Genomic DNA, 25,873 nt, shown 5'->3' on the forward strand with positions numbered 1-25,873 from the left:
GAAAAAAATGGCTACTAAAAATAAACCCCAAAGAGAACTCATAGAAAGAGAACCCATTGAGTTGAATCTTCACAAGTTCTCTTGGGCTCAACATGTTGATTAGGAGCTTTCTCACATTTTTTTTGTTCATTGTTCTCAACTTTTCAATTAGATCTCTCCATCCAACATCTTTCCCCTACTTTCTTTTAAAAGAAAACTGGAGTAGCACTTGAGCTTTGTTGATAAACAACAGTATATGTAGAAAAGGAATCATTCTATGAGACAAAGGGTTTCATTAAAAAGCCTAAGCAATATGGAAGTATCTTCACAGAGAGTGGAAAATTTTTTTTGCTAGAGGATAGGAAATAGCAACCTCATATGTCAGATAATGCATAAAGCTATCAATAAATTTGAGCAGGCTAAGACATAGCAGTGAAGATCTAAGACATTGGAATTCCTTGCATGTTAAGGGCACGAACTCCTTTCAAATTATATTGGAATTAAATTAAAGAGCATGAGGCGTGTTATATGCAAGGAGGTGAGAATACATGATAGGTATTTTTTTCATACTTGATCCACTAGCCACACCTGCACAGAGCTGACAGTCTATATTTAGAATGAAATGTAAAGTGAAAAAAATCAAATGTTACCTTGTCTTATCTATGGAAAATGGACATTGTACCTAATAATAAAAACTATAGATATCTATTTAACACAATTATAAAATAAAATAAAAAGATTAAAAAAAAAGAACCTAAAGGATGGAGCTTAATCTAATGAAGGACAACAAGGATTCTTTTGAATCATAGAAAGAGAAAAATAATCAGTTATTACAATAAGCCAAAAGTCATGGTTAATAGGAATTGAGTTCCCATTTACTACCAGCTATTTAGCTTCTATGAGAATAGATAATCCCCCTTTTTTTTTTGGATGTATAAACATTTTCATTAAAAATCAAGAAAATTACTACCCCAGTACACAGGTTTGACTCAAGTACAATTTTCTTTTCACTTCTTATTTAACATGAAATCTTCCTAGAAGGTAGTTTGACTCTGCACCCAAACTCTGCTTCAAGATGTGGTAGAAATACTTTTCTGATTTCCATGGGTTGGTAAGTAGTCAATCAAAAATATAATTGCAAGGTTCGATGCATCATATATGTATATACACACAAACAGCTTTTAAAAATACCACACATTATATGAATCTTGAACCTCAGGGAGAGTGGTTGTGGTATTGGGGTATTTATGCAAGAATACCACACATTATATGAATCTTGAAAAAAAAAAATTATTGCCAAGACAATCAATCTTTTTTTTTTCCCATCATTGAATAAGAGTATTGGGATAGGTACTGGCAGTTTTCTTACAATCAATCCTTGTTTCTCTAAGTTGTGAAGAATGTTTATGTCCATATATTTTTGGCGGCTTGAGAAGTTAAGCAACATATAGTGCCAACCTGAATCACAGATAAAGTTCATTACAAAAACCTTGGCTACAGCCTACAGGTAAATTGGAACCTTTGCATTGGATTACAGAAGGTATACTTCTTTTCCTCATCAAATACGCTGTGTAAGCAGATAGTGTAATTGAGGTGAGTTCTTAAATGGACAAATGTCTATGGATATTATATACCTGAGAACATTCATTTAGAGAGCCCATCTTCAGTTCACAGTATGCCATGAAGTTTAAGATGCTTAGCTCATAACCTTCTGCAGAATTCAGAGGCGAGTTAAACTATTAAATGTTGATTTTCATTTTCCAACTATCCTTTCTACATCATAAAACTGACTTGAAATTGGAGGTTTTCTATTAATGCTTGTCTTGTATTCCATTGACAACAATGTGACTCAGAACTACTTTAAAATTTTAGTTTGAGCTTTAGGAAATTGGCTAAAATACATGGATAGAGGATCCAGAAGAATAGAAAGATCAATTCCAAAAACTTAGGGAATAAAGCAGTTATATCAGCAATTACAGTTGCTATCCCAATAATAGTGAAGTTGTGGCCCAGCCATCCTCACTATAATTCAGATATTCCTAAGTAACAGAAAAAGTACAAAAAATAATATAGACCTATGCTTTTAGATTATATTATTGAAAAATACCTCTTCCGCCAATCAACAAACAATATCGTTTCAAAGATCCTAACCAAAGGTATTAAAATGTCAAGCCATTTTAACTTTTGGACAGCATGTCCTGCTTTTAAATGGTCAGCTAACCTAGGAAACTATCATAGACTAGTAAGGTGCAATGCTACAAAGCAAATCATTCATGATTCTCATCTCAAACAATCTTGTACACAGCCAAACAAATGTAGTGTAGCTTTTAAAAGTCAAAATGATACACATTTTTCTAAAATAAGAAACCATTTGATTAAAAAGAATGACTGGAACAAGGAAATTAACTGTTGCAGGATTATTCCTGACTACAATGAGTACACATGTTTCATAAGGTAAGCAGAAAATATGCATCTTAAGTAGACCAATCAGATCAATAAAATATACATATGAAAACCTACTGTCCAATAATGAAAACTAGACTGACCTCCCATCCAAGGTGGAGGAAATTTTGGGCCTAATACTGACTCCAACACCAACTATCACAATTAACTGCATTAAAAAAAAATCAATTAAAACAAAATAAATTCTTGAGTAATTGAAAAGTCTATATTAATAAACCAACTATGGATGAGCCTCTTAATTTAGAGAGAGAGAGAGAGAGAGAGAGAGAGAGGGGGGGAAGAGAGAGACAAAAGGCATCAAATGATAAAGAAACTGGATGGAAACAATAGAGGAGAAAACAATCTCAATGTAATTCTTTGATGGAGGCATATTTCTTCAAAGTTCAATCAAAATGTCCTTTTTTTCTTTGATGGTGGAAAGAAATTGAATTTGGAGTCACCATTTACACAGTCATGTTCCATTGAAGTTGAAACCAAATGAAACCCATCATTTACAAAGGTTAAGACAAAACACATATCTGGCCTGCCCAAGGCTAAGTTGGATCCATTGGAATCCTCACTTGTTTTTCTTCTGAAGAGAGCAGAAGGAAATCTCTAGGTAGGCGGGCACTAAGTTCTAAGGGCCTCAGTCTATAATTACCAGTGCTAAAGGTATTCCACCATAGCCTAGTAAACATTGATAATAAAAAAAAAAATTAATTTGGCATTTATTGAACAGTCATTTATGCATAAATAAATAAGACATTCACACAAAATAGTATAGTCCCACAAGCTAACATAGATTTGTCTAAAATTATCAACAACATAAAATGGAATTATCTAAATTGATTAAGTAAATTATTGAGTATTATTGGCAGGGTTAATATTCACATGAAAAATTAACATTATACACCCTTGATATTTTAAACCAATCATTAGTTATGATATGAATTTTTTTTTTCCATGAATCATTCAATTTTATTAAATACAAACTAGAGTACACAAAGCCCTAAAGGGAACTACACTAGACGGAGGAATCCTTTTTAAGCACAGAAAATACAAAGCATAACAGTGTCACCTCAACACAAGCTAACAGACTAAGTCAGCCTATCCTTTAAAAACAAAACAATAAACCTACATAGCAAATAGAAATGCAACCAAGGGATGATCCACGTGAACAAACCAACAGTTGTGACTACATCAAGACACTAGAATGCACCATTTTGCAAAAGACTAGAAACAGCAGCCATCATCATAGCCATATTATGTCTTCTTAAATAGCATACAAGGATTCAAGCCAGATTTGCCGCATACTATCCATGGCATCTAAATTACACCCAAAGAAATTAAATAAGAAGGTAAATCCATAAGATATCCAAGAAACATAACTATAATTGAAAGGGACAGAAAAAAAAAAACTCACAGTTGCTAATAATAATAGAAACTTTTATGTTTTTAGGTATAGAGATTCATTCTAAAGTCTCAAAAATAAGAACATCACATACCTTAGAAATAGTTATCTTCTTCCACCACGTTTGTGGGCATTCATCTTCAATCTTCTAAGCATGATATGCTACTCTAATTTGACCTTCCTCACAAGCCACTTTGGTTTTCCAATTTCAAATATAAGATATCCCATAAAAATTCCAAATATTGTTCCACTTGCATAACCTATGGATACAGCTTGCCAATTAAACCCATTTTCATGCCCTAAATTTTCATCTTGTTGCAAGGTCGGTGGTGGTGGTTGCTTTGCCTCATGCTTATCGCATGTTCTTGACAATGGAAACCCACACAATCCCAAGTTTTCGGTGTACGAATCATTTTTGAATGTATTGAATTGATTTCCTGAAGGTATGTGTCCTATGAGTTGGTTATGTGATAGCTTTAAGACTTCAAGCATTGTTAGATCTGCCAATTGACTAGGAATCTCCCCACTGAGCTTGTTGAAAGAGAGGTCTAACCATTCAAGATTAGTCAAATTTCCAAATGATGATGGAATATAACCTATAAGGTTATTGTAAGAAAAGTTAAGCCCCTTGAGTGATTTAAGCCTTCCAATTATCTTTGGCATCTCTCCTCTGAAACTATTGTTTGAAAAATCAATGCTTGTTAAGACGGTTAAGACTCTCTCCATCTCAATATACTGCCCATTAATCATGATAATCAATAAATCATGATAATAATATTCTCCCATATATTTCAATGTAACTCCACTTTCATCCACATTCATCATGGCTTTCAAAAATTCAAAATATGTTATTGGCAAAGGACCATTAAACTGATTGTTAGAGATGTCTATGATTCGCAAATTCGGGAAAGGAAATTTGGTTTTAGGATTGCCTATATGACCTTGAAATCTATTTGATCTTATGACAAGAACCTGCAGTTTCTTAAGACTTCCCAACCAATAAGGGAAGGTTCCATTTATCTTATTGTTTCCAAGATCTAGAACTTCCAAGTTTTTACAATTGACCAAAGATTGCGGCAATGGCCCTTCCAATTGATTGCCATTAAGGTTAATATTCCTAAAATTATTTCCTTTGGCAAATATTGCAAGGATGGTGCCATGAAGACTATTCATTCGCAAATCCAACACTGAGAGGGCAGTAGAGTTTACCAAACACTTAGGAATCATGCCACTTAAGTTGTTATGAGACAGGTCTAGAACTTCAAGGTGAATTGCATCACAAATTAAAGAAGGGATTTCTCCTGTTAAATTGTTATTGGAGAAAAAGATAAAGTGAAGACTAGAAAAATTTAGAGTGGGAAATGGTCCTTGAAGTCAGTTATCACGAAGATCAACATAATACAATGAATTCCTCCCCACATCCCCCAACCATCTTGGAACTTGACCATAAATTTGGTTATTGGAAAGGTCTAAGTATTGTAAATTTGTTGTCTGTCTTAAGAAAATTGGGAATTCACTGATATTGGAGTAAGCCAAGAACAAATATTGAAGATTGGGCAGGGCATAGGCAGCATTATTATTGATGTTAACTAAGTTATTTGACAAATAGAGAGCCTCAAGATTTTTGAGTTTTGAAAACATTTCAGACCCCAACATAATACTCAAGTTATTTGACAAGAGATATAGAGTAGTAAGGTTCACAAGTCTGGATACTGAGCTAGGTATAGAGCCATGTAGCTTATTATAACCCAAATTAAGATACTTCAATGAATTGTACTTAAATTCACTAATCTCACCAATGAATTGATTACCATAAAGATCCAAAAACTCCAAAGATAGCATACTGAACAACCAAGATGGCAGTGTTTCATTTAGGAAATTTGAACTTAAAGAGAGAACAATCAGACTCAAACCACTTACGTGACTAGGAAGGGGACCAACAAGTTGATTGTACCCAAGGTCTAAAGTTGAGAGATTCGGCAAGTTGAATAGTGATGACGGCAACAGACCTGTTAAAAATATTCACCAATAATTAAAAAATTGTTAGTTTGATGCGTCAGCCAAAAAGATCTAAAATTTAAAAGTGGTAATAGAATCTCACAGCTAAAACTGTTATTTGACAAATCCAAATATGTAAGTTTTGTAAGGATCCCAGGCCATGCTGGAATTGACCCCGTAATATTGCAACTAGGGAGAGCTAAATGCTTCAAGGACTTCAAATTGTCGATAGAATTAAGGAATTCTCTTGGAAACATTCTGCCAGAGAGACCTAAGAACTTTAGGGAACTACAGCTCCAATTAGACTTTAGAAGAGAACCTTTAAGGTTTCAATTACCCGTTAGATCAAGGGTTTGTATACTGGGAAGGCAGAGGATGTTATTTTCGAGTTTTCCCTATAAGTGACAGCAACGGAGACTAAGAGTTGTCAAAGAGGAGGATAGATTCATCAAGGAATTAGGTCTAATTGAGGACATATTTGCCGATTCCAGAATAAGTTCCCTTAACTGAGTTAGGTTACCAATGACTCTTTTCCATACTAGAGCTTTGACTAATAGCTCATTCTTAGAAAGATCAAGTGAAACCAGTGAAGACAACTGAGAGATTTCAAACGGGATTTTGCCAGAAAATACGGAAAAAGAAAGGTTAAGATGAGTCAAATTCTTAAAGTTGCCAAACTCAGAAGGAATTAGAGAGTCATTGAAGTCATTGTCAGCGAGGTTCAACCTCCTGAGATTGGGATGAAAAAATAGGGTACTATTGGAATGAATGTGGCCCATAAGCCAGCTGGAACTAAGGTCCAGGCCAACCACATGGCTTGTGTTTTTGTCACACTCGACCCCATCCCAAGTGCAACAGTGCTTATCCTCGTGCCAACTAGCTGTTTTAGGATAAGAAGGATGATAGCCAGAAGCAGATTTTTCAAGAGAAAAAGACTTATTAAAATGGAGTAGAGCAGAGCATGGTGGCATTGAAGAGAAGGAAGTAGAGAGAGACGATGGAAAGGGAAGTTGAGAATGCAAGATCAAACAGAACAAAAAGAAGACTTGATACTTCCAAGTTGAACGCCCCATTTGATACCCAATTCAACAAAAACAAAACTCTGAAAATGGAGTAGTATTTCTGATGATGTTATAAGGAAGGTATGGGTGGAATGCATATTATATATATGCTGCCAAGTCAACAGAAGTCATCCACCTTTCTTTTATTAATAAAAAAAAGATGTTAATTTCACGTCACGTGTGAGGTGATGTGAAATTGTACTACTTGTACACGTTATCATAGTTTAAACTTTCTAGGAACCTCCATATATCTGATCAGATTAATTATAATATTTTAATAAGTGCTAATTAAGTCCAGAAATTGACAATTAATTTGAAATATTGGGACCTTATTACAATGAAATTTTTTGTTGCAACAAGTTTCACTTTGTTGCAACAAATCTCTATTGCAACAAAAAATTTTCATTGCCCACTGATGCGATAAAATCTGTGGCAATAGACTATTGCAACAAAAATTTCGTTGCAATAGAGTTTTGTTGCAAGAAAAGATTTTAATTATCATTAAAAATACTTTATTGCAACAAAATATATTGTTGCTATAATATTGTGAAGATATTTTTATGTTGTTAATAAGTTAAATATGATGTGTTTAGTGGAAAAAAAAGTTTAAAAATATATATAAAATTTATTACAACAAAAATTATTGTTACAATAACTTATCACAACAAAACGTTTGTTGCAATAAGTTTCACAGGTACTTTACTAACCTATCACAACAAAAATTTCATTGCAATAAGTTTCCAAAGATACATTATTGCAACAAATTACTATAATCAAACTTAAAACAATAATTCAACAACAACAGCAAGCTTCAATCCCAAACATTTGGGGTTGGCTATGGATCCTCAACAAATTAGTTAGGATCAGACACATATATTCTTTTCCTCCATTAATTGAACTCAACATAGTAATTGAATCAACTATGATCTAACAGAGTTTCAAACAAACTATTTGGGATTCTGGAAGTAATACAATTAATTTATTTTGAGAGATTTGCAAGTAGGCAAGAGATAAAAAAGGATGCCCATGACATCTAAATTACACTCAAAGAAATTGAATAAGTAGGTAATTCATAAGATATCCAAGATACATAACTATAATCTTCAAAGGGACAGGGAAAAAAAGTTCACAATTGCTAATAATAATTAAAACCTTATGCTTTTAGGTATAGAGATTCATTCTGCAATCTCAAAAATAAGAACATCACTTACCTTAGAATCAGTTGTCTTCTTCCACCACATTTGTGGCCATTCTTCTTCAATCTTCTAAACATGATATGCTCCTCAATTTAACCTTCCTCATAAGCCACTCTAGTGTTCCAATTTCAAACATAAGATATCCCAAAAAAATCCAAATATTGTTCCACATGCATAACCTATGAAAACAGCTTGCCAATTAAACCCATTTTCATGCTCTAAATTTTCATCTTGTTGCAAGGTCGGTGGTGGTGGTTGCTTTGCCTCGTAGTTGTCACATGTTCTTGACAATGGAAACCCACACAATCCCAAGTTTTCGGTATACGAATCATTGTTGAATGTATTGAATTGATTTCCTGAAAGTATGTGTCCTATGAGTTGGTTATGTGATAGCTTTAAGACTTCAAGCGACATTAGATCTATCAATTGACTAGGAATCCCCCCACCGAGCTTGTTGAAAGAGAAGTCTAACCATTCAAGATTGGTCAAATTTCCAAATGATGATGGAATATAACTTGTAAGGTTATTGTAAGAAAAGTTGAGCCCCTTGAGTGATTTAAGCCTTCCAATTATTTTTGGAATCTCTCCACTGAAACTATTGTTTGAAAAATCAATGCTTGTTAAGACGGTTAAGACTCTATCTATCTCAATGTACTACCCTTTAATCATGATATTCAATAAATCATGATAATAATATTCTCCCATATAATTCAATGCAACCTCACGTTCATTTACATTCATCATTGCTTTCAAATATTCGAAATACTTTATTGGTAAAGGACCATTAAATTGATTGTTAGAGATGTCTATGATTCTCAAATTTAGGAAAGGAAATTTGGTTTTAGGACTGCCTATACAACCTCGAAATCTATTTGATCTATTGACAGGAACCTGCAATTTCTAAAGACTTCCCAACTATTACGAGAAGGCTCCATATATCCTATTGTTTCCCAAATCTAGAACTTCCAAGTCCTAACAATTTGCCAAAGATGGTGGCAATGGCCCCTCCAATTGATTGCCACTAAGGTTAATATTCCTAAAATTATTTCTAATGGCAAAGGTTGCAGGGATGGTATCATGAAGGCTATTCATTCACAAATTCAACACCGAGATGGCAGTAGAGTTTACAAAACACTTAGGGTATGTTTGGTAGACTGTAGTAAGTACTGTAATGTAATAGTTATTCTTATGGTTTAGCTATTTAGTAGTTTGGTTATGTTTTTATTACCAGGAATAGTCATTCCTCATGAATAACTATTGTTTAAAATGAGGAATAATTATTTCTTTCTAAAAGGACTGTAATAGTTATTCCTTAGTAAGTGTATTAATTTCTAAAATTAATATATTTTCTAAATAAACAAACTTTCCATATACACATAACAATTATCAAAATAAAAAGTAATTAAAAATGACTAATCTTTCTTTCAAATTTAAAAAATATTTTCTTTTGGAAATATAATTATATTAGTAAGATATTTCCTAAAATATATTTTAAGTTTTATTCTAATGTAACAATTTATATAACTTGATTTAAACGTTCCATTATCTTCAATGTTCTATTTTTGTGTTGTCACCAAACAAATGAATAGTAATAAATATTACATTACAACATCTTGTATTCCTTGTAATACCTATTCCTATTCCTATGTAATCACCATTACAATCTACCAAACGTGCCGTTAGGAATCATGCCACTTAAGTTGTTATGAGACAAGTCTAGAACTTGAAGGTTAATTGCATCGCAAATTAAAGAAGGGATTTCTCCTATAAAATTGTTATTGGAGAAACACATATAGTGCAGTCTAGAAAAATTTAGAGTAGGAAATGGTCCTTGAAGCATTTTGTCATGAAGATCAACCTAATATAATGAATTCATCCCCACATCCCCCTACCATCTTGGAACTCGACCATAAATTCGGTTATTGGAAACGTCTAAATATTGTAAATTTGTTGTCAGTTGAGGGCATATTTGGAGAATAGATTCATCAAAGGAATTAGGTCTAATTGAGGGCATATTTGTGGAATCCAGAATAAGTTCCCTTAACTGAGTTAGGTTACCAATGACACTTTTCCATTTTATAGCTTCGATTAATAGCTCATTGTAAGAAAGATCAAGTGAAACCAGCAAAGACAATTGAGAGATTTCAAAAGAGATTTGGTCAAAAAATATGGAAGAGAAAGATTAAGGTGAGTCAAACTCTTAAAGTTGACAAACTTAGAAGGAATTAGGGAGTCATAGAACCAATTGTCAGCGAGGTTCAACCTCCTGAGATTGGGAAGAAAAAACAGGGTACTGTTGGAAAGAATGTGGCCATAAAGCCAAGTGGAACTAAGGTCCAAGCTAGCCACATGACTTGTGTTTTTGTCACGCTTAACTGGCTTCTTATCATAAAAATTTTGTTGCAATAAGTTTCCAGAAGTACTCTATTGTAAAAAAAAATATATATATATATATATATATATATATATATTGTTAAATCAACTCGTTGATCATTATGATACAAAGACTGTGTTTTTGGCCAGGATAAGCCGATGTTGACCAGCAAACATCCAAAAAATGAATGAGGGGATGCCTGAAGATGCAAAAGACGAATTTCTTGTTTCAATCTCTCAATTTGTCACATGGTGTGCTATAATAGCTTCTAATCTTAGTGAACCAAACCAAATAATTTTGGAGATGATAGATGTCATTTATGCAAAACTCCTAATCAATGTGCACAAACTTTTCCCACTCACGAAAATTAAGTGGTATGCTCCAAGTTTTGATCTATTCCTTGAGATTGATTTAATTTTTTATTCTGTTACAACTTACAAGTAGTTTATTTATAGTAGTTCATTTATTTTCTAACTTTTCGTTATTTCCACACTACAAGAAAATAGCCTTATTGCAATGAAATTTTTTGTTGCAATAAGTTTCATTTTGTTGCAACAAATCTCTATTGCAACAAAAAAATTTCGTTGCAATAGAGTTTTGTTGCAATAAATCTGTTGCAATAAAAGATTTTTATTATCATTAAAAATATTTTATTGTAACAAAATATATTGTTGCTATAATATTGTGAATATATTTTTATGTTGTTAACAGGTTAAATATGATGTGTTTGGTGGAAAAAATATTTAAAAATATATAAAAAATTTATTGCAACAAAAATTATTGCTGTAGTAACTTATCGCAACAAAACGTTTGTTGCAATAAGTTTCACAGGTACTTTACTAACCTATTGCAACAAAAATTCCGTTGCAATAGTTTCCAAAGATACATTATTGCAACAAAAATTATTGTTGTAGTAACCTATCGTAACAAAAATTTTGTTGCAATAATAAATTATAGCAAAAATATATATTTTTTGCAATAAAGTATTTTTAATAATAATAATAATCTTAATGGCTCAATGGCATTACGATTTGTTGCTAAGAATGGCTTCAATGGCATGGCAAGGTAGACCATGAATGAATACCGACTTGACGCAGAGTTTGCAAAAATGGCAAATCATGTAATTTTTTTTGCTTGATTTTCTATATTTAAAATACATAATGCTCTATTTCTTGATTATGTTTGAAATCTATTTGTATCGTTTGGTTCTCAAACTTGATTGCTCCATCTATATTTGTCTCCATGTTAATAAATTTTGACTAGGAATTTGATTTTTGGCTCATATACTCAAATGGGTACTCCTCATTTAATTGATTTGTTACTTAGATTTCAGTCACTGAATTATGTTACTATTTTTTTTCTTGAGGATTTGACCAATTTTGTCAAGTGGCCAATTGAATTTAGGGTTTTAATGTCCATGGTTTTTCTTGCTGTTAGTGGATTCTAGATGTTGTGGAATTTTCATTTCAGTCCTAGTGATCCAATTTGTGAATTGGGACGGTTGAAAACAGTGCTTAGTTCCCATTTTATTTGGTTGCTATAATGTTGACCTAGTTTTGGTTTTTTTTTTTTTTAATGATGCTTGCTTAATATTGTTGCATATATTGCTCAAATTAAGTTATTGGGTGAGGTTTATAAATAAGCATGTGTGAGTGTGAGAACATTTATGAATTATTTTGCTGGATGTATATGTTAGATTGTCTAGCAAAGGATGCACCTAAGAATAATAGATGAGTGTGAACTTTAACATATCCTGGGAATTGGGTGTTGATATATATATATATATATATATATATATATATATATATATATATATATATATATATATATATATATATATAAGTTCTATGCATAATTGATTCTATAAGTCCGACTTTAAATGCTTATGCTCATCCATTTTCTTTGGTTAATTACAATTATGGTGACCCGCTTTTTTTTTCTTAATGATGCTTAATTGCTTAATGTTGTATATTGTACAAAATTATTTGATTTGATTTATTAAGGAATAAACAGCCATGGATTTTTTTCTGATACATATGTTTCCTAATTTTTCTTGTTTAATAATTTAAAAAATAAAAAAAGACAATGCAAAAATTACATACGGTTTAAACATCTCCCTAAATGTTTTTATTGTTGTTGTTATTACAGGATAATTATGTCATTTGTTGCATTTCAAAGAAGGAGAATATCTAGAAGAACAACATCTAAGAACTCGTTGGGCAAGAGATGGAGCATCTCCAATCGATCTATATTAACTTTTTTTTTAATAGAAAGTGAAAAACACTAATTTCACACTATTTCATTTTTATTATTTCTTAAATAGTGATATATCATTTTTTTTGGTCATTTTTTGAATGAGTTACAGCATTTTTTAATGATTTTTTCAAATTTATTAGATTAATCATGTTAATATCTTATTCTGATGTATTTGTTCCTAATTTGACCTTTGCTTTATCTTGAGCATGTATATGACATTACTAATTAACACTAATTTCACAGTAATTCATTTTTATTATTTCTTAATTAGTACTATTTTATTTTTTATCATTTTCTGAATGTGAGTTTCGTTCAACATTTTTTTAATATCTTATTTTTCTAATGTATTGGTTCCTAAAATTGACATTTTCTTTATCTCAGGTCATGCCATGCCATGCCACGCCATGCCACGCCATGCCACGCCATTCCACGCCGTTTCAAAACATAAATAAACGAGAAGAGGAGAGGATGAAAGAGATATATATGTAATACAAGATGAACAATTTAACTATAACTTAGGATCTTTATGACTCTTATTTAGACTCTAGAGTGATACTTGTAGAATCAAGAACAATATTTGTAATATGTCCCTAAGAGAGATAAATAAAAGATTCAACCTCCTCAGATTGAGTTCGAGGACGATTTTCCTTAGAAAAAATTGGTTCATCCTTATTCTATTGTCATCTTGGTCCATTACGATTGTTGTTTAAATTCATTAGAACCTAATTTTCCAAGATACTCTTTACAAATTCATTGTATTAGGCTATTTGGGCCTATTTCCTTTCTTCTTTTGGGCTTAGGTACAAAATTGTGTCCCTACAATACTGCTAAGCTTGTTCAAAAGCTATAACTAACTCTAAGTGTATTAAGACTATTAGTTACAAAATTATTCAATTTCCTAATTTCTTTTTTCTTTTTCTTTTTTTAAATAACAACAATTTCCTTTTGGTATTAGCAGATAGGTAAAAAAAAAATTAAAAGAAATTAGTAGACAGTTTTTCACGCTATATATAGTCACGTGCTACATGCGAACACTAAAAATGCATGCAAGCCAATACATGGGTGTCTTAGTTGGACTTTGAAATAAGTACATCCTTCACAAAGAAATATTATTTTAGCAATAATCAACTTTCAAATTCAGGGCCTATAAGTATTCCCAGATCACATCATATACTGAAAGAAAATAAAAATCAAATTACAACAACAAATAAAAAAGTAAAATCAAATGTTAAAAGTAGTTTAAGAATCTGTTGGGAACAACTTATTTTATTTTTTGCTCAAAGTTTATTGTTGAAAGTATAATAGAAAAAACTAAAAGAAAAAAAAAGAAAAAGAAAAAGTCATGTGAGACCTTATATTAAAAAAGTAAACCAAAAAGTAACTCAAGTGGACCCACAAACACTTGCAAATGATGTTTTGTTCTTTTTTATTTTTTATTTATTCCAATGATGTTTTGTTCTTTTTCTTTTTTTTTTTCTGAATAAATACTTTATTGCTCAAAAAACTCAACCGAAACAGGGGATAATCAAAAAGATCGGGCCTGGACCCATCTCTAACAAAGGCCTGAGATACATGAGAAGGCAAATTGGAGATGGGAATTGACCCAGACCAATTTAGAAGAGCTGCCCACTGGGCGAGTAAGTGTGCAGATACATTACCCTTTCTATGAACAAAAGAAAATACAACATCTAAAAAACAATTAGCAAAGGACAAAATATCTTCTAGAATGGACTTGATACTCCAGTGCGGGGTCATATTTGACTTTTTTAGCGGCTCAATGACATTCCAAGCATCACCTTCTAAGATTACGTTCAGAATGATGTTTTGTTATTGAAAAAGTAGCCAGTGGGCTTGCAAATAATCCGAATAAAGTTTCACATGGGCAACTTGAAATAAGCTGAATAAGCTAAAAGCTAGTTTTTTCAGCTATTTCCAAACGTAGCCCAAATCAATCAGGTTCAAAAAGTAATAGGCCTCCATCATCCAAACCCAAAGACAACAGATGGCCTATCCTCCTTTGTTGAGGTCCAGAAACACTTGTGGGCAAAGGCTTGTAAATAAACACATTGTTTAGCTAGTATGCAGTCCATTAGCATGAGTAAGACTGTTTCATGCTTAAGTGAAAAAAATTCAATTAGATTCTCAATTTTGCGCCACGTGTTCTATCTAATTTTTAATTTTGTACAAAGTGAATTATTAAGTATAAAAATTGATGAGTCTAAATCCAATTAGATTTTAAATTGCATTTTTATTGGAGTCCAATTTTGCGCCATGCCATCTAATTTTTTAATTTTTGTAGAAAGTGAATTATTGAATGTAAAAACCAAAGAGTTTAAATCAAATCATAGGCCATTGTGCTATCCTTTTGAAGGGGATTTCATTATCTTTAAAATGGATAAAATTTTATTTTGATCAAATGGTTGGATCAAAAATTCAAACTCAGCAAAAGAATGGCAAGCTTTTGGGATTTTGAACTCTTGGATCATTGGAATAATTAATCCAATGTAATTCCTCATTTTATTACTTTTTAGAAGCGTGGCTTTCATTTTTTTAGGACTTAAACCAATATTTTGGCATGCTAAAGACCTTACAAAATAAGGTGATGATGCCAAAAATTGTAAGAATGCCACACGATCCTCACGTGCTCCCAATGAAGTACCTGCACAACTCAAAAGCTGAAGACCTTAAGAGGAGTACCGGTGTAGTACCGGCCAAGTACCCTCCGATGGTCAAGTTATAGAAATCTCTTATTCGCAACTCTAGAGTGCCAGAACTGGGATTAATTATACGTACCTTGCTTTGTGAGGGTCTTGGGATATTTATAGTAGTGTAGGGCCGAAACTTATGCCTTGGTCAAGAATTTTTTTCCTTCTAGGAGAGTAACTCGTGGATTTTGCGTATCTTCTAGAGTTCTTTTCCTTATAGGAGTCCTTTTAATTAGGGTTATGCGTGTAGCACAAGAACTCCCCTTATACACGTATGCGTGGAGACCAAGTAAGGCCACGGACGGAGGTTTAATTAATCTCTTCAGCTTATCCCCATTAGCCTTCAATGTCATCCCTTTTTTAGGTCGTCATCTTATAACTGGGGTCATTAGCTTACTACCTTCAGCATCTCCCTTCAGCTCAGTGGTCTTCAGCTTACCACCTTTAGTTTATTATCATCAGCTTACTGCCGTCAGTACACAGGTGTCAGGTATGAGGGGGAGCTGTAGGCTTTACAAGAAGGTAGTTTCATGGGTTAAAGTTGATGACCTTGCTATATTCGTTGCCTTAGGTTTTGTCATGGACTAATTACAGAATTATCCTCATCATAAGGTATCAATAAATAAGAGGTTCCAAAAATAAAACAAAATCCTCGTTAAGATTGGCCCCACACCTCGCAAGGACATCGGCACATTTGTTTGCTTCCCTATAAGGGTGTTGATTTTTTTACTAATTAAAGGGATTCGATCAGACCTTCCTTGTAGTGCTAAATTGAATCATTTGCATTGGAAGGCTCATTTGCTTTTTTCCCGAGCAGATCAAAAACCAGCTTGGCAAATAGCTGATAAATTTCTACAGCAAGACGATTTAAGGAGATGCAGAGGTTAATTCCATCTCTTAAAGCTCAAAGCTAAGCTGTTACTTACTAACATCGTTGTCTATATATAGAATCTATACTGTAGCCTTAAACTTACTATTATATTTAGCATGGTTTGTTATTGAAAATTAATATATTGAAGGATACTCCCTCTCAATTTACTGATCCCATCTCCATCATCCATTAAATTTTGGCAAATAGAGGAGGACGACACCGAGGAGATGGAGAGCTTTCCCTCACAAAAAAAAAAAAAAAAAAATACAGGTGACTTAACTCAACATGCCTCTTTTTTCAGCATCTTTCTTTCTTCTCAATGTAAAAAAAAAGAAGGTAAAATCAGTTACATTTAGCGTGTCACAAAAATGAAAACATGAGTTAGATCATGTTTTCATATATGATTACACAACCACCGCTCATGTCAAAATATTGAAGCACACATATGCGTTATTGTGTAAAAATACTTCATAACTACGAGGTGAGAAGTTGCTATTAGTAGAAGATAAAGTAATATTAGTGAGGAACACTCTTGCCTAGTTGCCTTAACTTTCTCACCAATGCGGTTTCTCATGCCACCCTATTGTTGTTATAATAAAAGTTGATGTTTTAGCTAACAATGTTGGATCTAAAGGCTCCAGCCCTTGGCTCATATTATTAGCTATTCAAATCAATACATAACATGTAGCAGCATATAGTACAAAGTTTGATTCCACTGCACGTTGGATAGAAAAGCTTTGTATGTATTCAACATAATTTTAACACACTAACTTAAGCTTTGAATATTAAGAGATGATATCCTAAGGGGCCACTGTTCGCTAAATCATAGATCAAACAATTTGTGCAAACAGAGTAATCGATAATAGGTAAAGAGATGAACACTTGTTTCGTTGGTAGGATATTCCAAGCTATCTCTAGATAAAACCCTTAAGTCACATATAAATAAATTATCGATTATTTAAATGTGAGAATAGAACTTTTTAATTTAAGCATAAGTGGTTTTCAGGAAATTTTGCTTGAAAAAAAGATAGAGACTATCAAGTAAATAATAATAATGGAAAATTATATTTTGGCTCTTTTAGTTTGGGGTTATTACCCATTTGGTCTTTAATTAAAGTTTTATTTTCTAATACTTTAATTAGTGCCTAAAGTTGTCTTTATTATTAATGTAGGCCTTCCAAATAAGTCTAACTGCGATCCCTTAAGTATTACATGCAAGCTTAAAAACAACATTAAGTTCCTAAAAACTTCTATCTCAAAAAAAAATAATAATAAAAAATAAAATGGTTCCTTAAAACTTCATCCATATTAGCAAGATAGCAACTTTGAAAAATGTTTCATTTCTTTTTGCTTTTATTAAAAACATATTCAGTCCAAGGGGTTAAAATAAACCCCTAGAGTTGGTTTTATATATATATATATATATATATATATATATATATAATGAGGTACAAGGCACATTTCCCGCTCTTTGCTTTGCGTATGCTAGTTTGAAATACACTTCTTTCACTATCTTCTTTGTACTTGTTTGGAATCTTTCTCTTGTATGAGCTAGGTTTGAAACCTGACTTTTTGGTCCTCTTCTCCAAACCTTTTCCTGATCAATCATTCATTACACTCTCATTCTTAACTTTGACTTCAGTGTGTGGTTAAATCACCTCACTAAGAAAGACAATATAGCCATATTGAGAGAACTAGAAGCTCTCTAAGGGAGGCCCTTTCTTGATTTAGGTGTGAAGATACTCGTGACATTGGTAGAGTGGGTTTCTTGACCTTTTTAAACACACATATAAAAAAGCCCAACAACAATTTGATCTAAAATCTAGAAAATAAAAAATAAAAAATTTTAGTAAGCCTAACAACAAAAATAAAAATTTGTTGATCTTAAACCTCAAAAAAAAAAAAAAAAAAAAAAACACATTTAGATCTTACCAAATTTAAAAGAGATGTAGCTCATAGGATTTTCTAATAAATTTATCATGCAACAATTTCAAAATATAAAACTTTATAGAAGGCAATTGTAAAACTTCATTTATTTGCCTTTTTTTTTTGTAACGACGATATATTCAAGTTTTATTTTTAACTTTTGTATAATTTATGTTTTTTATTGAACCCACAAAAAAAAAAAAACAAAGTTTAGCTACAAAATTGATTATAGCCTAAAGTTACAATTTTACTCAATAAAATAAATATTATTACATATTTTGAAAATCTAACTATTGAATTGCATGTTCTTTACGCTTTTAATACACATGTCAAATTTTGTGTCAATTGAATATTATTTACTATATGATCTATAAGTTTATATTTTATACATAATTTTAAACTTTAAAACTTGTAATTTAAACAACTTATTGATGACATAGCTATTGATTTTTAATGTTTTAGAAATTTTTCAAGCATAGAGGATATAATAAGAAGATGTAATTCAATGGCGGATTTGTCAAAATTCACCACTAATAAAAAGATATTAAGTAAAGTTGTAACCTTTGGCTGCAACTAATTTTATAACTGAATTTTGTACCAAAAAAAAAATCCTAGAACTGTCGCCATGGTTGCTTGTACCAAATCTTTGCCTCCATGCCTACATCCAAACCACAAAATTACCACAATAAGTTCCCCTTAAAACACCTATTAACTTCATAAATATTCATTGTTGGAATCATCTAGCTGTCATAAATTACAAATATATTCACCTACTGTGTTAGAGGGACCATACTGAGTTACTGCAATTCAAAGATTGTGCTATATTGAGTTATGTGTTTAGAATTTAGATGCCTTTAGGGAATTACCAAGTTTAAATTAAAGGTAGATTTTTTTTATATATAGTTTAGGGACGAAAAAACAACTTTTGGTAAAATTTAGAGATCAAAATAATATTTTATCCTTTTATTTTTTAGTTCAAGTTGATTTCCACCGTGTTTCTCCAAAATAAAAATAATAAAAAAATAATATATATATATATATATATATATATATATATATATATATATATATTTGGACTGAAAAGGTAGGAGTATATTAATCAAAAGAAAAACGAAACAAAAGAAACAAAAACAAAGAAGCCCGGCCCAGAGAAAAACAATGGACCTATAGCTCCAGGACCTCCAAGGCTCTTTTATTTTTTCTCTTTACTAAAGACAAAAAGCCATGCAAAATCATGCATAAAAAACAACGTAAACGTAAACATCATCTTTTGGGGACAGACTTAGCTAGTCTCTGATATTCCTCAAGTAAGGAGTCGGCCTGGTGGAAGATCTCGCACGGGTGGGTTTGAACATGCTTGAACTGGAAGCGGTTTCGGGCGTTCCATAGTGACCATGAAGTTATGGCCCACAGCTCAAGGTCCTTACCGCCAAGTCTGTGTACCATATGGCGGGCGAGCATGAAGAACTCCTCTGTCTCGAAGCTGCTCTTTTGCAGTTTACCCCTAACCAAAGCCCATACATTACGGGCAAACGGGCACTCCCACAAAATATGTTGTGTTGTTTCTTCATGCTGTCCACAAAAGGAGCACTTCGGGTCAATCTACACTTTCCTCCGGGCAAGGTTGGATCTTGTGGAGAGAACATTAGAGCACGCTCTCCACATAAAGGTCCTAACCTTCAGAGGCACGTTTAGGGACCATAGCTTCTTCCACAACCGCTGATCTTGCGAGGCGGAGGAGTGTTCCCCAAAGCACGGATGGCTGAGCCGGAGGGCCACTTGGTATGCCGTCTTCATCGTAAACTGCCGGGACTTATTTTCCTTCGTCGTTGAGCAAGTCACATACTCTCAAATCCTGGTCAACCCCGTCTCTGAAACGTGGAGGGTGTGGTAGCCACTTCCCATACAGACCCTTCCCTGATGATGTCGCGAGCTTGCAGCAAGCTTCTCCACCCCACTTAAATTAAGGATAAAAATTATTTTGGCAAATGGTTAAAAGACAGTGAGGAATAAAATAAAATAAAAGGATGAAATAGTGAAATTAAAAACAAATCTTAAATACATCGAATTGTATGCTCCACATTTTACTCATAGTTATACACTATATTTACAAACTCTTTTCATTTACACAATTTTTTATTTTGATTAAAAAAAGAAAAGAATGATAAGTTTTTACTCACAATTAAAGGAGAAATATCAATGGTAAAATCATATTAGAATTAATAATAATTTACCAATTAAGATTTGTATAAAATTATTGTAAAAATATTTTATATATATATATATATATATATATATATATATATATATATATGTGTCTCAAAAGAATAAAAATAAAAAATAAAAAGTTTCACGTTGCAGTTCTAGTGAATCACACTCACGTGGCAGAGCATGTGGCAATGGACGGTAATGGAGAGAAAACTGACGGAGAGGACGAGAATCCCGAATTCTTCCTGTACGGACAGTGGCGTCTGCCGTTAAAGCATCATCCATCCAACCTATTTCATTTTTTCTTCTTCTTCTTCTCTCTCTCTCTGCCAAATCCCAATTTAGGTCCTTAATTTTTGCTTATTTCTTTGTCAAAATTATATTTTTAAGTCCTCAGTATATCCAACTCATATGGTTTGGTTTCTTTGGAGGTCAGTTCTCTACTTCCCTCTCTGTTCATATACGTAAATATACTTGTTTTGCTGAGATTAACAATGATTGCTTGGTGAATGTAATTTTTGAAAAATGGGATCTTTTTTAATTAATATCTTTATTTTTAGCTCAAATATTTAATCGGTTTGAATTTTTTTAGAGGTTTATTGACAATGGTGCAAGAATTTTTTTTTTTTTTTTTTTGGGTTAATTGTTGATTTTTTTTTAGTTATGTAAGAGGGAAATAAGCTAATTCTAGGCACATTATTCTTGATTTTCCATTTGTGACGTGGGTTTTTGCTGACACTAAAAATTTAGTAGTTACTATGAAGAGTAGAGTATTAGTTTTGTATTTGTTCCAGTTCAATTGAATCATCTGTTATTCTGGTGCTGAAGGGGGTATTGGTCTTGGCTTGGATGAGTTAATTTGTTTCTTGATTTGAGCTTGGTTGGGATGCGTTGTGTGGTCTCGGAGGGATGCCTTGATGATCTTCATAGATATGGAAATTTGGAATTGGTGACCAAGTGCATGATTTCTTCTTTGGATTTGATTTGGGAAAGCATATGCCTTTCTTTTACCATATATGTGGCCGATACTAACTAGTCTATCAAGTATCCATAATTGATCCCAAATTTTTGGGACTTTAAAGGCTTTGTTGTTGTTGTTGTTGTTGGATAAGCATTTCATTACCATGTAACTGTTAACGGTCCAAAGATGATGTTGCTTCTATATGTTCTTCTCTAGCTAGACGTCTTTTGTTCATATGAAATGGACACTTCTAAAACCCCCCAACATCTCCATGTCTGGACATGCTAGCACTACAAGAAATTTGGTCTTTAGCGACGGCATATAGTCATCACTAATGCTTTAAATATCGTCGCTAATTATATTGGTGACGAAAAATGTCGTTGCTAATTTTTGTTAAACAAAAGTGGTAACAAAAAAGTATTTTAGTGACGATATTAATGTCTTCACAAATACAATACTATTAACGATGACAAAGTCGTCACTAATAGTGACAATTGTCGTCATAAATAACTCGAGATCCCAAGACGAAATGTTGTCGCTACTATCTCATTAGTAGTGATGAAATTTTTTGTCATCGCTATTAGATTATTATTAAACACGACATTTTTGTTGTCGCTAATATGTCATTATTAGCGAGTACGCTTGCTGTCGTCACAGATAATGATAGATAAGTGACCACAAACATGTCATCACTAAAAATTGCATATTAGCGATGATATTGTTTGTCGTCACTAATGATATGATAAAATATTAGCGATGACATTGTTGTTGCTAATAATATTTTAAGTTTTTTTTTTCTTTAAAATTTATATTCTAAATTTTACATGGATACCTGTTGGGAAATAACAAGGCACAATCCTATACACATAAAAAATTTTCAATCACAAATACTCATATAAGCATAACGACTGCTCAATCAATAACTATTAATAAGGGAAAATAATACCCAAGTTCAATATCATATGCATAATAAAAAGCTCCAATCTATTCACTCAAATACTAATCAATGATAACGAATTCCTTGTGAAGATATGCAACCAAGTTGAAACTTGTTGCAATGAAATATATCTACCCTCTTCATCATCTCATTAATGCATGGACATGTGCACTTCCATGCAATCATAGAGAGAACCATCTTTCTTTGTGCGGGTCATTTTATAAAAATCCACTTTTCCAATCTCTTTAATTACCACTTTGATTTTTCTGCAAATTATAAAGATAAAATTAACATGTATACACTAGCATTATTATAAATAATAAAGAATTATATTGTTGCAACCTCTTCATAATAATCAATAAATGATTTGGATCCACAAGTGTGACCACTTTTGTTCTTTCCTCTGTTCTCCTTATTTTAGTCTGACTTACCCTAACAAGTATTAGATAGAAAAAAAAAAAAAAAAAGATAACAATTAAAACAAAGAGAATTAAAAATCATAACAAAGAATATATCAAAATATAATTGTGTTGAAAATGATTTACATTTTAGTATTAACAATATTTTCCTTCCATGTGCTTGTTTCATATAAATCACATAAAGCATCCCATTTATCCCGTGTCAATTCTAGTGGAACATTGGCCCTTACTTCCTCCTTATTAAATTTCAAGTTCTCCTTGTAATAGTTACTACAAACATTATTATATAGGTACTTAACAATGAAATCTCCATACACTTTTTATGCTCAACGCTATTTGGGTCCAACAAGAAACCAGCCTAAAATGTAATAATTAAAAAAACAATTATCATTCATTTTTTTACACAAATTTTAAATACCAAGCCTTTGTAGTAACAACTTACCACCAAAACATTCTTCAACATTTGTCGGTGTTCTTGTGGGGCCTTAGACAAAGATTGATAACTGAGGTTCGCATTTTCACGAATGATGTAGCCACCCTTCTTGTAAACACACTAGCATTTTTGCCCACAGGCCCTTGGGCCCCTGGAGGGATGGTTATCGGAATGAGTCTATTTTCCCTTAGTTTTTTAAATTTGGTGCATAAATTTCTACCTCTTTTCCGTTTGTTGGCCATAGTAGCTATTAGGAAAAATAAGACAGCATAGTCAGTAGCATTTTGGCAAATTAACTTATTCAAAGTCTATACAATAACAAAGATAACTACATGAAAGATTAAACTTTCACTCACTAGATGTAGTAAGGGCTCCTTGCTCACTTGAAATGGGAGTTGAGTCAACCATCTCATGTGGTGGTCCATTAGGTGGAGTAGACATTCTTCTTAGGGGGGCCAAAAAATCATTAATACATACAAAATATCACATATCTAAAAAAACATATCATGAATTTAAAGAAAAATAATTTAAATGGAGACACAAACAGATTGTTAATTAAACAAAAAATAAATAGAAAAAATAAGCCTAATTCTTTCTTCTACTTCCCAAACCAAAAAGACAGTAGTCTAGCATCAAAGGAGAATCTTTCTTTTGGAGAATAATAGAAAGGTAATAAACATGTTGAGTCCCAATATCCCAAACAAGAGAGAGAGAGAGAGAGAGATAATTAATATTTTTTCCCTACAATGTACAATACACAATTCAATATACAATTTAAGTTATTTATTGTTCATAGTGTGCTACAAAAAAAAGTGTAATCAATTATTACATGAGTTAGATATGTTTGAAAAAGCAAGAAATAATATAAAATTAGATTCTATACCATATTTTTATCTATAAATGGAGAAATTGAAAAGAAGCTCAAAGTAATTTTCCATTAGTTCTACACACTCATACTAAAAAAGATGGAAATTTTGCGAGAGATGAATGACATAGGAAGTGGTTACATTTAGAACTCAAGAGTCAAAGAATAAAATTAATCCACTTTTTTCGAGTGATCCGTGTTTTTTATTTGTCCCCCCCCCCCCCCCCACCAAGACATAAGAAATTAAACTACTTCTCTCATCCCCTTGGTACATTTTGGTCATAAAGGAATTATTGAAATACTCTAATGGAAGTGGTTTGCAGTTTTAACAAAGATATACTTATATAGTTAAATGCATCCTTTTAGCCTATGAATTCACTTTATTTGTCACTTCAATAGCCTATTGAACTACATCAAATTTAAACATTATTCTAATAGCATATTGATCAGATTAGTATTAAAGAAAGAGCAATGTTAGAATCACAACTTGTTGTCCATTTTTTGCCACAACTCGCCTCGAGTTGTGGTAGTGTGGGCTCACAAGTTTTTTTCTACCACTTACAACTTGCCATTTGATAAATTGTGGCAAAAGTTTTGCAATAAATTGTGGTACTAGCATTTTTCTTTAAAGAACTAGCTGATAAATATTGTGAATTCACTATGGTTATCACTTCAACAACCTACTGCACCACCATCAAATTTAAACATTATACTATTAGCATATTTAGTAAATCAATATTAAGAACTAGTTAGTGAATACTTTAAATAAAACATGTAGCCAGGGGCGGAGCTATGTTGTCCATTTGGGGGGCCATGCCCCCCCCCCCCCCCCCCCCAAGTTTTGATTTCTTCTACTGTTAGGCTATGAGTTTGATAGCAAAAAATAAGTAAAAGGCTATGGCCCCCTAGAAAATAATGACGGCCCCCCCCCCCCCCCCCCAATTCTTTCTAGGATCTCTACTTAGTCCAATAGATAACCCAAGTCCTCAAATAAAATACTAGTTAGCTCTCTCAATTGTCCAAATGATTTGTTGTCAATCCAAATATCCAATAGACAATAATCCACACTCTCAAAATATCGTCTTTTACCAATCATTTTCAAACAAAATTTTACTCTTTTTTTTTTTCCCATCATTGTCAATCTCAAGAAGCCACCTATGAGATTCTCAAAGAAAATAGAAGTTATCACTGCTACTTTTTCTCTTGATACAAGCCCACACTACCTTATGTTTCTTTCCTCTCATTGTTGATTGCTCTGAACACATTAACTCTCTTCTTAAAAATGGTAGAAATCAAATAAACTCCTTTTATCTAAAAAAAAATCCATATTTGCTTTTAGTTCCAGCTTCTTCTTGTGTCTCAGTATTTCAGGTTTGTTTGTTTCTTCAACATCATATGGGCATTTAGATTTATGCCTTTTATATATATGTGATAATGGTCATTTAGTTTTATGAATATGCTTTGTTTATTAAGTTGTTCAATTTGTTGTATTGCTATATGATAATATATTATATCACTTTCCATATCATCATTTTTTTTTTAATTTGAAATTAGGAGCTGAATAATTCAATAAAAAATAAGAAAATTTTCAATATTATGGATAATGATGGGTTGGTGCTTAAAATAATAGTATGCAAATTTTTGTATATGTGTATGGTAAAATAGACTGCCTTTTGTAACTTGGCCCCCTCAAATACAAATTCCTGGCTACACCCCTGCATGTAGCATTACCAACTAATAGACACTTACACTTGGAAATTGAATAAATCCATTATGTAATGTGCAATACACAAATAGTTTTTTTTTTTAAGCAAACAATTTTTTTGAAAAC

The 25,873-nt window shown here is 32.3% G+C and overlaps 2 pseudogenes; both read right to left on the reverse strand.

Annotated features, from left to right (window-relative positions):
• Positions 1-3,729: 3,729 nt before the first annotated feature.
• LOC142615502 (receptor like protein 27-like) lies at positions 3,730-6,411 on the reverse strand (annotated as a pseudogene).
• On the reverse strand, positions 6,226-10,101 carry LOC142616145 (receptor-like protein 49; annotated as a pseudogene).
• Positions 10,102-25,873: the final 15,772 nt, after the last annotated feature.

The sequence above is a fragment of the Castanea sativa genome, chromosome 11, assembly GCF_040712315.1.
Source record: "Castanea sativa cultivar Marrone di Chiusa Pesio chromosome 11, ASM4071231v1".
Lineage (NCBI taxonomy): Eukaryota > Viridiplantae > Streptophyta > Magnoliopsida > Fagales > Fagaceae > Castanea > Castanea sativa.